The sequence below is a fragment of the Sycon ciliatum genome, chromosome 1 (assembly GCF_964019385.1).
Source record: "Sycon ciliatum chromosome 1, ocSycCili1.1, whole genome shotgun sequence".
Classification (NCBI taxonomy): Eukaryota; Metazoa; Porifera; class Calcarea; order Leucosolenida; family Sycettidae; genus Sycon; species Sycon ciliatum.
In genome coordinates, this window is record NC_088643.1 from 47,675,331 (window position 1) to 47,689,489 (window position 14,159).

Genomic DNA, 14,159 nt, shown 5'->3' on the forward strand with positions numbered 1-14,159 from the left:
TCCATTCCAGTGCTGCATGCAGTTGACCGTAGTACTAGTAGACAGGCACTACATGTAGTGTATGGCCAATCTACATTGTACACATACTGTAGTTTGTTTGCCTTTTCAACATTTCAAGCCGCTAGGAGACCCAGGTCCAGGACCACATCGGCTAAGCTGGGTCCCATCCCGGGATCCCATAACAGTAACTACACTAGTACACAATGTGACAATTGTTTCGTTGTCCTTTACGAACAGCGGAACAAGACTGACACTGACGGTGATGTAGCGTTATCTTTGAAATCGCATCACAAACACTGAAACACAAAGTCAAAGCTGCGGATAGCTTATAGTCAAGCATGAATAAACATCCTGTGAGGACATCATGGCTTCGTGTAGTGTAGTGTGAGGGAATTGCTGGACCAGGCTGTCGACCTGGAGCCTAGGCTACAGATTTCTGCATGCATCTCCACTCCAGTCTCTAGTCCAGTCTACTGCAACATAGCCTACCAAGCAAGAGTATGACTTTGTAATCAGTTACCCGCCTGCGTATGTACTCTTGCCGTCTTGGTAACCATGGTAACAGTAGCCGCAGTACTACTGTACAATCATGTAAATTACTGATCGATGATGACTCATGTGAGATGCACGTCTTTGAGTCCCGGACCTGTACCTGTGGACTTCTGTCACACAGTCGATACAACATCCACGACGTGCAGTAACAGACACAGGATCCAAGGCAACCAGCTAAACCAGGGGCAGGTCTAGTCCGGTCACCCGTGTCCTGTATAATGTAGTAGTCTTCAGATCAGCTGTGTGTTTGATATCAGTATCCAACAGCAAATCAAAATTACGTCACTTCTCGTGCCCCCTCTTTTTGAAGGCTATTGGCAGTATTGCTGGCAGCACTGGGTCACAGTGGGTGTCTGTTTAAAAGTAGTCGGGACGCTAATGGTTTGTTTATAACATACCAGTGCACTGAGTGCAGGTTGCAGACTGCCAACTGGTTTGGTCATGTGCATACATATGCATTCGTTTCATACATTGTTTCAAAAATTAACTTTTAAAAAGCTGCTGCTGTTGTGTTGAAGCTGGGTCGGAGCCTGGCTGGGAAAGTATGGCTGCAAACAAGCACACCAGGATGCTTGCAAATGTATTCAGATTCAGTCGGAGATTCAGTCATATACACACGTGATTGTATTGTTGTATCGCCAGTAGGCATTGGCGGATAATGCTCGAAAAGGTGGCAGATTCTGCTCGAAAAGCAGTGAAATTGGCAGAACCATACAAACCTTATGGCGGGCAATTCCTCGAATTCTGCTCCATTTCTTTATCCACATACCAAACATGCATGAAACTTACCAGAAAAAGTACCGAATTCTGCCAATTTTTCTGCCGGCATTATCCGCATATGCCTAATCGCCAGGACTGGCAAGAGCTTCTCCCCTCTATGTAGGCTAGAGTTCAGTCTGAAGTAGACATGGCTGTAACTAAAGATCAGTTTATCTACATGTACAATCATGTACATGTACGTGTATCTTTATCAGTCTAGAAGACCGGGGTGTCCATTTTCATGTGACCAAATGCGATTAGATACGTATGCCTATGCCATGGTGATCAATGCCAAACTGCACGTAAACGGCGTGTTCGTGTTTGGTAGCATCCTGTCTCAAATGCAGTGTGTGTGTGACATAATTTTCGCCGAAACCCCAGTGTCTCCGGAACCCAGTCAGGTGTGGAGAAAATGATCGTATTTCGAGCTCTTCTTCTGCTCTGCTGCTTGCAACATGCTCACCTCTCTCCATTGTTAGCCCAGCTGGTTCCTGTGCTGGCTGAAGCTTGCATTGTTGGGTGTGATTTGAGCGACATGTGGCCACAGCGCTCACCCAACCCATGGAATTCGCTACTCATGCTAATGAGCGAGCTTTTCGTATCGCTGGAAATAGATACAATGATTATGTAACAGCAGCTGTAAAGTCCGCTCGGCCGGGTAATCTCGGTGATTCGACGAAGTCTGATCCGAAGGGCTGTTTCGGGATACCTTGAGAATGCTATAGGTTGTAATAGAGACGCTGCAAACGGATTTTTAAAAGTGTGCGTGCGTGTGTGGTGTGTGTGTATTTGACTCTGTGTGTGTGTGTGTGTGTGTGTGTGTGTGTTTGTATGCGCGCGCGCAACACCACGCATGGTAGATCTACATAATATAGTCCGAACTCGGCAGATGCGCTGCGTTTCGGCCTGCCAGTGGCTGCTTGCGGACACATTGTAGAAGACGAATGCGGCGCGCCGCAATCTGCTCCGTGGTTCATGTTCATGTAGATCTACATGACTTGTACTGACCCGGTCTGTGAGTGTGTGCATGATTGTACACACCCTGCACTACTAATACCGGTATACTGATAGCATTCCTGACACAATTTCCTATGAAGTATGATCACTGAGTGTGTGGAAGAACACTTCCTACAACTATGCATCCTACTCTTGATCCTACTGAACACTGAAGTCCATGTGGGTGGAGTTGTGATCAGCCAGCCATGTGTTTGACTTTGTTGTTGTTGTTGTTGTTTATTTATTTTACACTTTGCAGATACTAATACCGATATCATGCATATGACTGTAGCGATCCTGATTTGCTTGGCATGTAGTATTATGTAGATGTAGACAGTGGATACACGTGGCTACGTAGTGGTGGGATGACCGGAGAAGGGCGCGACGGCTCGTGGCTCGGAGCATTTGCTGGGAGGGGAGGGGTGCAGTCGCGAATTTTCCCCGGTCACGCATCGCTTCTCCGGTCGAACTCGGAATGGCTAGGAGATCTTACAAAGACATGGCGAAGTCTCAATACTTCAAACGAGAAGCTCGGAGCGTGTGCGATTATGGCTCATTGGGAGCAGGAGACAGCCGCGCCGCATGGCTCACATGCGGCTAAACCACAAAGAAAATGTTGCGGTGGCTATAGCCGCATTTTCGCATGGCGTGACGCCATGACGCCGCGAGGGATACATACATGAATCATGTGTGGTGTACATTTTTTGACCTGCTAAATACGGCTGATGAGCTAACCTACCAGCAGGACTGTTCGTGTTAGCTGGTGTTGACGACAGATTGCTAATGGATCTTTCGGACGGGGGTCTGATGGGAGAATTGGCAAATGCGCATCCGCTCTGACCTGTCAGTGTAGCACACGGACGGTCTCTACTGATGTGTGCGTGCGTGCGTAGCAGATCTACATGTACATAATCATTGCCGGTGTTGAAGCATGAGAATCAGTTCGGATAAAGACCGTAGGCTGACGATCAGATACATTGTACCTCCATCTTGTCACTAGCATAACAAAGCAGGTACATGTGAGCAAGAGAAAAACAACACGGCTACATTCGTGATGGGAGATCCAAAATTGCCTGCACCTACATGTACATTGTACATTGTACAAACAGACGCTACTACTTCAACTTCAAGTACACTCCTTCCCTGGACTTCCCTGGACTAGAACTAAATAATAGGACAACAAGACGGGGTAGAAGTTCGAAGACTCTGGGCACTGAGTTGAAGACCTTGTCCAGAGATCACGGTCTTATCTCGGTATTGTACAGTCCTGTACAATGTTGGTCTGCACTGTCACATGCTGTTGTCATAGTGGCATTGGGAAATCGAGGAGGGTCGAGGGTGGGTTTACCCTCAGCTCACAGAGAATGGTAGGTCACAGTGCCAGTGGAGTGGAGGATGATTGAGGTCGTGAACTGTCGTGTACTGCTTCGCACTTTATCAGTCATCATAAACACTGTAAGAATATCATAAACACATCAAGATTCACTGGCAGTTCATATCAATGCCATGTACATGCACTGGTGTTTCAAGACCATGGTTTACAAGTACATTATATTGCTGTGTTGCCGGGGGCAAGCAATTACATTGTATCGTGTTGCTGCCTGAATGAACTTCTCACCCCCAGTGAAATCGTGCTGGTCCAGGCCCTCCCCCACCTGCTACATGTACATGTACTGCACAATGTCTGCATTGCAACACAGCTGATTGTACTGCAAACTCCGGACTCAGTGCTGGACGAGCTTGGTCTGGTGTACTCGTACTCGTACATACCAATGTACATTCCTGGTAGTCTATGGGTATACGCGATGTCGATTGGCATCAAAACAATCAGCAGAAGGGGCTATATTTAAAACTACTTGCGATTCTTACTTGTATGCCCCAGCCCAATCATCAAACAATAATACGGTGCCGTGATACAGTCATACATGTACATGTACAATTGTACATGTATGTCGGCAATGTGTAAATAGTGGCATACGATCACCCCCGCTCAGAACACTGGGCACAATGCTAATGGATCCCAAAGCACGTCCATTAGACAAGCGCTATTCCCCTTCTTACTCAGCTATATGCACATACATGTACAGCCTTGTCCTAAGGAAGACATCACTGATACATGTAATTGTAACCTCGGGGAGTGAACAGATAGGGGGCAATCAGTAGCAACTACCTTTCTTGTGGTAAGGAAACACACGATAAGCAGCGTAATGCCTCATAGCACAATAAACGCCAATAACTTGCGGCACGTTTCAAATGTTCCTCCCGTCCGGTTAAACACTAAGTCATCATCACAGTAGTTTCATTTTTAAAGCCGCCCCCCCCCCCCATACTTGAGTGAGTCGTAAACGACGCATTCGAATGCAAAACCTCAACAGATCGTAACTCAGTCAAATCTCGCTCAAAAGATCTAAATATCCAGGGCGAAGAGGAAACTCCCACCTGTCGGTAGAAACACTTCGCAAAGCACTACAAGCAATGGATCTTCACGTCTTGCATGCACGACTGCGGTGGTGGATGGGGAGGCAAAAGAGGCGGAGAGACAGAGGGGGGGGGGGGGGGGGCACGACTGGCTTCTGCTGGGCCCCACTACACGTGCGAATGTAGAGCTCAACTAACTCGCCTGAATTCTTTGATCATTATCATAATGTTCACAAAATAGCAAACAAGGGTGGCCTCTTGATGCCGGTGCAGCGCGATGCCTTCTTGGAGTAGATCTACATTGAGGGGGGGGGGAGTTAGCTTGGAGGAGGAGTTAACTTGGAGGAGGGGAATTGCGCGTGTGCGTGGCTGCTTGTACATTGTACGTTGTAGATCTACATTGGACGAGTACGCTGTGCTTGTGCGTTAGCTGTGCCGGGCTGTATCTTTTCCTGGGAGATCTAAGCCTCTAGCACTCCCTGAAGGGCTGATCTTTTCCAACCCGGCTCTTCGGGCTGAGACGGCGAGGGCGAGGACCTTGATCGTAGGCAACTGTCAATCTAATGATCGCAATAACGAACGGGGCGTTGCCTCACGAACGGACGATGAAATTATTCGGCAGCCCCAAGCTACAGTGTACAATCTATTTTTACTTTCACGTCCAAAGATAATGACTCAGGACTGGTTGGAGGGTCCTTTGACTTCGCAGCTGGCAAGATCGTCAGTTTTGGCTTCCGCGATCCGTGCTTTCATCATGTGCCTTCCCTCAACAGGAATACATGTAACTTGGAGGCAATAACTGGACGTGATTTTCCGGTCTGCTCCTTGCAGCCCCGAACTCTAAAGTGTTCCAGGGTATGCACGATCTCTACTGATTGAATAAACAGCATTTTAAAACTGCAGTGTTCTCGGTAGGTACATGTAGCCTGTAGGTATGGTGCATTCGAGCAGTGGTCAACGTTGCAACGTGCTCAGATCATACTGTCATAGGTCAAGTGATTCGTCTTCGAGAGCGGATGAAGAGGTGACTGGAACAGAGCCATGCGCGAGTGCCCTCAGTTCAGTACTACTAGCGTATAATACAAACAAAAACTAATGTTATTGTTCCGAGGGCATTGTTCTTTCTCGGCGAAGGAAGATTCGCGGAATGGTTGCTTGAAGAGGTGAGTAGTGGCTGCACATCCTGTTGTCGTGTTACTCAGGGACGGACAGGGAGTTACAATGTCCATTACATGTACTGTACTTCTCTCAAGGCTCTGGTGTTGATAATGATAACACTACACATCACTGACATTGCATGCCATGGCTAGAGCCTGGCGCTAGTAGTACTCAGGGAGTCGTAAAATACCCTTTACGACTCCCTGTATTTTACGACTCCCTGGTAGTACTCTACTACTCTGCTCATCACTACAGACCAGTACAGTAACAGTTACAGTATCAGTCTCTGAGTAGGTCTCCCAGACTGCCAGAGACAGAGTCCCTGATTGATGGCGGCCACTGGCTCTACACTGCAGTCTGCAGGCTGCTGTATGACCGCCTCCTACCATGATGCTGTCAAGTCCGGGGAATCTTCCTTTTTCTAGTGTTGCTGGCCTAGCTTCTTGCTTCTTCTTCCCATAATCAGTCCAGGGATTTGATCAAGTGTATGTGTGTTGTACAGTCATGTAGGTATGCTCGTACACTGAGGGCGGGCGGTAGTACATGCAGTTATGATCCACAATGAATTAATTTTAACAAAGGACACCACAAGCGCTGCCGCCCTGCGCATTTGATACCTTTCGCGGTACGCGGTGCCCTTGTGCCGCCACGACGCTGTCCTGCTTGCATGCAAGCATGCTCGATGCCTCTCATATCACTGCCACTTGCACAGTGGTCGTCGGCCGTCTCTCATGCTCAGCTACCGGTCTGTGTATAACTATAAGCCGATAATATTATCGATGGAGAATGGCAAGATCATCTACAGCGGGCTTTACATGAAGAGCACGTGGTGAAGGTCGTCCAGGCGTGCACGCGCTATACTAACATCCTAGTGCCAGCGATAGTTATACACTGCACTACAGACTGCATGATCCTGTGAGTGACGCTGCATTGATAGAGATAACGGTATGTCCAATGAGTATGTCCAGAGAAGTTCTTGTACATTGTAGTAGCATTGTTGAGGACGCGTCACGGGGATTAGCAGGGAATAATCTACATCGTTAGCACTTGCTTCCCGCGCCAACCATGAACGGGCACCTCCGCTTTGGGCCTCTAAAACCTGTGATGGCTTCCCGGCGTTTCAACCCCAGCTCCCTATCGTTTTGGTGACTTTCTAGTTTTGGTGACTTTCTAGTAGAGCTGTATCCGTGTACATGACATGTACACGGATATGCATTGCAGTGCATGAGAACATTCTCTACTCTCTCTCCTCTAGCTCCAACTTAACTAGTACTGGTATTAGTATTACTTTAGTAATATCTCACTGACACTGCGAGCTAGTACATACATGTGTAGTGCCAACAACCGTACACGTGACGACGATGCACGGCACCCGTTACCATGTACCACTGCACTGCATACTGCAGTGATCATGCCTTTTTCATGGTGATACTGATAGCACGAAGACTACATAACCCCAGCCCTGGCCCTGGGTTATCATGGTTATGTACTAATATGCAGTCTTGATCATAGCATACATTACGTTTACAGCTACGCCTATATACTAGCGCCTGCGGCCTGCAGGATTGTTCATCATTGCGGTTATCAGTCGGCACTCGGCAGCCACACACAAAGCCTGGATGGTCATACAGGAATAGGGACCGGCGGATTCTGCTCGAAAAGCAGTGAAATTGGCAGAACCATACCAACCTTATGGCGGGCAATTCCTCGAATTCTGCTCCATTTTTTATCCACATACCAAACATGCATGAAACTTACCCGAAAAAGTACCGAATTCTGCCAATTTTTCTGCCGGCAGAATCCGCCGGACCCTATACAGAAAGCCTACTCAGGGTCCTGGCCTTGGGATCATGGGAGCTGGCGGAGAGAGCGCAGCTGGTACGTAACGTCGTTGAAGTACAATCATGTAGTACAGATAACTATCATTTACAGTAAAGACTGTGAAACATGGCGATGTGTACATCGTAGTTCTTTCAAACGTTTCCTGTGAACACTGACCCCGTGCAGCCAATACCGTGTCCTATTGTGTCCGTTCTTCTGCATCAGTGCAGTGCTAGTAGTATGCCACACGGTAAACGTTATCAATCTTTGACTGAATCTAACTTCATGTACATGTACATGTACATGTGCATGTCTAATAAGTCACTTAGGTGACTGACTGGTTGTGGTGATTGATTGATTGCACTAGATACGAAGTTTTTTTTTGCAGCGTTGCCGGCCACTGGCCCTGGGCATGGGGTGCGTTGCGGTGTCCGCTTTGAGTGCGTGATCCATGACAGCTGTAGTAAACGCCGCGCCCCTCATCTCTATTTCGCGCTTGTGGTATGGGGAGCCCCTTCCACGATCGCTTTTAACCAACCAGAACAATAACAGAACAATTCGTCCATCGGCGATGCGGCGAGGGAATGTGCGAATTGTTCGCGATATAAGTTCTTTCGTGCCCCTTAGATCTACACTGCAATACGTCTCTCGCGCGGATCGTGCTTTACTTGTAGTTCGATCGATCGCACTTGTCCCGCCCTGATCGATGATACGGTGGAGAGCTCGCGCCTATCCTGCCTATTCCTCTGGCTTAGGCTTGTGCCCCGTTCCCCGGATGACCCCAGACGCCGCCGCCGTCACACTAGCCTACAGTGTTCAAGTTCAACGTCATGTTCGCATCTTGCCCCCCAGCATAGGCTGACTGAAAAGCAGTTATCGGTATTTAGAGTCGAAGGCGTGCAAGATTGCTTCACTGTCCCCTCCAGTCTCCGATCGCTACTGACACGACAAAACCGCGTCGCGTGTCCATGTTACGTAACCGTTCAGTACTTTTGTCTTCGTGCAACACCAACAGGCAACAAGTGGTAGCCTGCTTGCTTGATCATGGGGATCACCTGATCACCTGATCACCAAGGCAAGAGTACATAAAACAGAGGTGTGTACATGCCGCCATCATGATCATTCTACACTAGGAGTGATGCGCCTGCGCGCCCTATCCGTGCACTGCATGCATGCAAAGCGGCCTTCTCACGTCGTTAGCGGCAACATCGGGGACTGTCCCCAATCATTACCCATGGGACCCGCAGGTCATACCGTGTAGACTCTGTAATAGATTATAGCTAGTAAAATCCAATGTTGGCAATAGGGCGGTACGTAATAGCAATAAACAAAGTTATTGCTTCTCTGCAGATCTGGGAAGCATAGGGCGCTAGCGGTGAGTATACATAAATAATTGTAAGTGCATGTACATGTACAGTGTACATGGTACATTGTATCGTGTGCGAGGAGAGGTCTCAGACAGCCACCAACCCACGGACTCGACTGCGATTTTCTAAACTAAAACAATCAGTTATAGTAACTAGCACTTTATGAAGTAACGACTAACGTTGGTTGCCAAGGCCCAAGTACAATCATGTACAGTCATGTACGTATAGTAATATACAAGGTAAGTAAAGTAAGAATTTAGTTCAGCGATTCATCATGAAAGTATTGTATACAGTGCATGGCTGGGGGTACCGGGTACTAGTACTAGTAGATCATTGCAACGTAAGTCATCCCCACGATACACGATAGTACTAGCCAACCCCAGCGGCGGCCCTGCTGATTCCATAGACACATGGCCGGGAGTGGAGGAAGGAGCGGTTGTCCTTTATCTTGAGCTGTGTGTCTTTGCAGGAAACCACGCCATACAGGTGCTGCATGCGAATGTCGGACAGCTGTGCCAATGAATATGACTGCCAAGGAGGAGAACTATTACTTGGTGACAAAGGATCCATGCGCGCTGGCGAAACGAAACGCCGCGTTTTGGCACGCGTGATATTTTGGAAGGCCGAATACCCGATATGCTGACTGAATCGGTGTATCGCCACAATCGCCTCCTGTGATCTACTACTACTACTACTACTACTAGTATAGCTACGTGATCATGTCGTGATGGTACACTTGACTTCAACATGCACCATAGCTACATAGCTACATAACAATGTATAACTATACGCACATACGCAGTAGACGATCAGATCGTGATACATGACTGTATAATAATTATGATTGTACAAGTCACATCCATTACTATGTATTAGTGCATTACGGAGCCAAGCAAGGCTAAGGACTGCACCTCTACATGCAACCAAAGACTAACGTCTCCATGTATCCCGGCCACTATTGCCTTGTGGTATATGTACATGTACATCGATGGAATTGGAAATGGTATCGCGCTCCACCAGAACTGCCATCTGTTCCCGGCTTGTAAAGACGTACCATCATGTACTTTTTTGATGATGTAGTTATGTTTTTCGGTACGGGTAGCGCTACTGCACTGGGCGACGTACATGTACATGTACAATGTATAAGTTCAAGAACCGACGACATAATACTATTCATAGTTTGAAGGAAAGTAGTTGCAAACGGGAAAAGTCTGAAGAAAAAATTGACGATCACCGACCCACCGTGCCACCGAGACTCGACCAGGGACTCTCGCTTATGGCCAGCGATGCTCTACCGCTAAGCTATGGTGTAGTCGTCATCCAAGCAGCGAATCTTCAACATTTTCTTCCGACTTCGACATACATTTGTACATGTAATGATTATGATTATTGTTAGTTGTTGCGCAGTCCTTGTCTCATTGCTGCAGAAAGCACAATACACCGTCGATGCTACCCATATCTCACGCTAAGACGTGTGTCCCTAGAAAACGTTAATAAACTTATAATTATAAGGAAACAACAAAGAAAGAGTCTCACTCTTTCTCGTATGTGTCCCTAGATATACCCATATCAATAAAACTGTGAACGGTACCATTCGGCCATTGAACAATACTACAACAAACTCTCCTCCTCCATGCGCTCTAAAGTCTACCATTACTACCCTCGGTAGCCATTACTCACACCAATAATTTCAAACAGCGAAGGAGTCACGGGCAAAACATTTCCTTCTGACAGCTGTAGATATACCCAGTAGATATTATACCCAGTCTGCTTAAGAGCTGCAACTACTTTCCTTTGTATTTGTCACTGAAGAAGGTACATGTATCTTGGTATGAGTGAGGAGTAGAAACAGAAAAGTAGGGAAGCATGAAGTGGCGGGGGAGCATTATACCGATACATGTATGGCGCGGGCATACCAGAAAGCACAGCACTATGTTTTAGAATAATCCATTGCAACACAGGTACAGAAGTATCATGCATACATCTACATGACATGTTGTGCCCCTACCAACCATCCGCAGTACTTCAGGATCTCACAGACCAGTATTTGCTGCTGCTAAGCGTCAAACGTTTATCTTCATGGCTAATGCTTGGATTGTCCCTATCCCGAAAGATTTCTAGGCTCACAGTGTTTTCTTCACTCCACTTATCCAGGTCATATTATCCTTTATCTTTTCTCCTTTTCTATCGTCATCACAATATTGGGCATGATTGTCCGTGTGATTTGCGATGTAAACAACTACAATATCATGTACATGTATGGACTCAGATGGAGAGCCAATGATTAATTTATAGCAAAGAAAAGGACCAAGGAACTACAAGTACGATATTAAAATTAATGTCCTTTCACTGTTTCAGCTTAGGCTTGTCTTGGTTGCGTGCACCTTCCCCTCCTATGTTATAACTACAGAACCTTCCAAGTATGGCTGTTGGAGTGTGCATCCAAGACGTGCTAGAGGTGATTGGCAGTTAGTTGTACAACGTCAGTACCGTCGGTCAGTGTCGTCCAATGCCATCGCATGAGCTGATTGCCAAGTAACTGGTGGTGTTAGTGGACAATATAGCGTAACTTGTAGTTCCTTGGTCCTTTTCTTTGCTACAATACATGTACAGTACATTGCGCTTGCGCCACAAACTCACAATGGTTGTCCACTGATATGATTCATGATGGTAAACGTAGTAAATGCATTGTTGGCATCGTGCTGCTGCTAATGTCATGAGGTATCCCACACTCAGTCTGGCGGTGTCGGAAGCCCACATCTCGCGAGATTAGTTGCCATTTCTCGCTTCCCTCCTGTGGGTTTGTTGCTTATCGTGCTCATGTTTGCATTCAATTTGTTTTGTCCTCTTAGTTTGGCTTATTTTTGGGAACACAACCCCATGCTGTGTGACCAGTCGTGTTGAGTGGAGTACATGCATGTACATGTAAATGCATTGTTTCTCTGTTTTTTTTCATCTCGTATACCTGTACATGTGTGTACTTAGAACGTATAATTATGTAGATGTACATGTATATAACATTTATACTAGTAAAATGCGACTGAAGTCAATGGTAGCATGGCCATCAAAGATACGTTGTACATTGTATATAATTATACATGTACATGTTATACTTATAGGGAGAAAGTATTGAAAGTAAATGGGAAAGAATGGGAAAGAAGGGAGAGAAGCACTCAAGCCAAGCACACCCTCAAAGCACACATGCTGTGAATTCCAGATCATCCTGATCTTTTGAAGTGGGCTATTAGTTACCTGTACATGCAGTGTTTCATTCGGCCACGCGGTGTGCACATCCTTATCACAACGTCTCTAGCTCTTGGAAAATATTTCTATTCATGTAAACTTTTTCCAGAACGTTCCCAGTAACTCTCGTTCCCATAATCTCAATTCGCTTTTAAGGATGAATGCTCCTTGAAGATGGCCGCTGTAGGCTCCATGGTGTGCATGTACAATGTACATGTAGACTCCACGGCCGCATACATTTTTACATGACTGTACTTCAGTTCTACAGAATGATAAACTGCCCAGAAACTTACTTGGCAGTCTATCACAGCCAGAAAAGGCAGAATGTTGCCATGGCATACCATTTTTGCGCCCAAACAGTTCCACTACTACTAAACACTAGTACACTGTATCATCCACTTGCACCGTGAGCAGAACCTGCATTGCTGACCATCGCTGCCTGATTCGCTGGCCGCTGGGATTGGGAAGGACGGGGACTAGGAGCAATGTATTACCTCTTCTGGTCGTGCAGCCGCAGGCAGGGCATGATACTTGTACAGTCGTAGATAGTTGACGGTCACACTGTGTTGATTGGTGTTGATTGGGACTATTGCGATAATGGTGATAGACATTTTTTTTTTTTTTTTTTTTTTTTTTACTATTGAACACTCACTGCATGATGAACTAAAATGAGGAGAAGAACTCGACACAATGGTACATATCCAGCACATACATGTCCATTGTACATGTATATCGCCCTCAACCCCCATCCACCGCGCAGCACATGTGCACGCGCCCGATATGAACATTGAATTTATTTTCATCATAATCCGATCAGCCTGTACTGTCTACATGTACATGTAACACAATTTAATACAATGTACAATATACATGTACATGTGCAGCAGCAAGTACAGGTCTCATGAGTCTTGATATTACATGTGCAAGTACTGAGTAAATCAGCTACGGAGTACCGATACATGTGAATGAACTCCACTTTAAACAGCTCATTGCCAGTGTACTCTCCTTTGCTGGTTCTAGCAAGGAGCGCTGTCCTTTTACACCAGACACTTAGACCACACTTCCTCTTCCCCTGGTGTTCATATCATTTCAGACTTATGTTTTCCGTATTCACTGCAAGCATAGCTCGATTAGTGCATTCATGTACATATGACTACAAACTATTACAGCATTTATCCACAACAAGCGCTCCTTGATGGACGCTCGCGCCTAGGATTCGCAGGAATGAAGTCCAAACTATAGTACTCTTTAGTTTACTTTAATAATAGTACTTACTACGTAGTACATTTATATTATGTACAGTGTAGTCCCCAGTTTGGACTGTGACAGATCCAGCACCGTCTCATTATGGAATGTATTATTGAGTCAGTCACCATGGTAGCATGGAGATATACATGTAGATGGTCTGTATTTGTGACATGCTGCATGGTGGACAGGTATCGCTCATAATAAGTATTAGTTGTAATACGTGCTTGCGTTACTGTTGGGACCAGACAGTAGACGTCTAGACGCAGGACTAGGACTCAGTAGGAGTTATAATAATATATTATGGCCTGCATTGATCACATCCATAGCTACTGTCAGTTACACTCCGTACACACTGACTGCTCAAACATGTGAAGCAGATGAACAACAGGAGGTGTTGCTGTGGTGTTTTCTCCACAACTACCTATGTGTTGGTATTTGCTGCAGTTCATTATCAAGCCACTGGATTGCTTGCTGGAACCCCAGGATCTGTGGAGGTCTGAAAAAGGAGAAAACGTTTTTGTTACAAACATGACGGGGACACGGACAAACTGCAAATATAACGAGAGAGAGAGAGAGAGAGAGAGAGAGAGAGAGAGA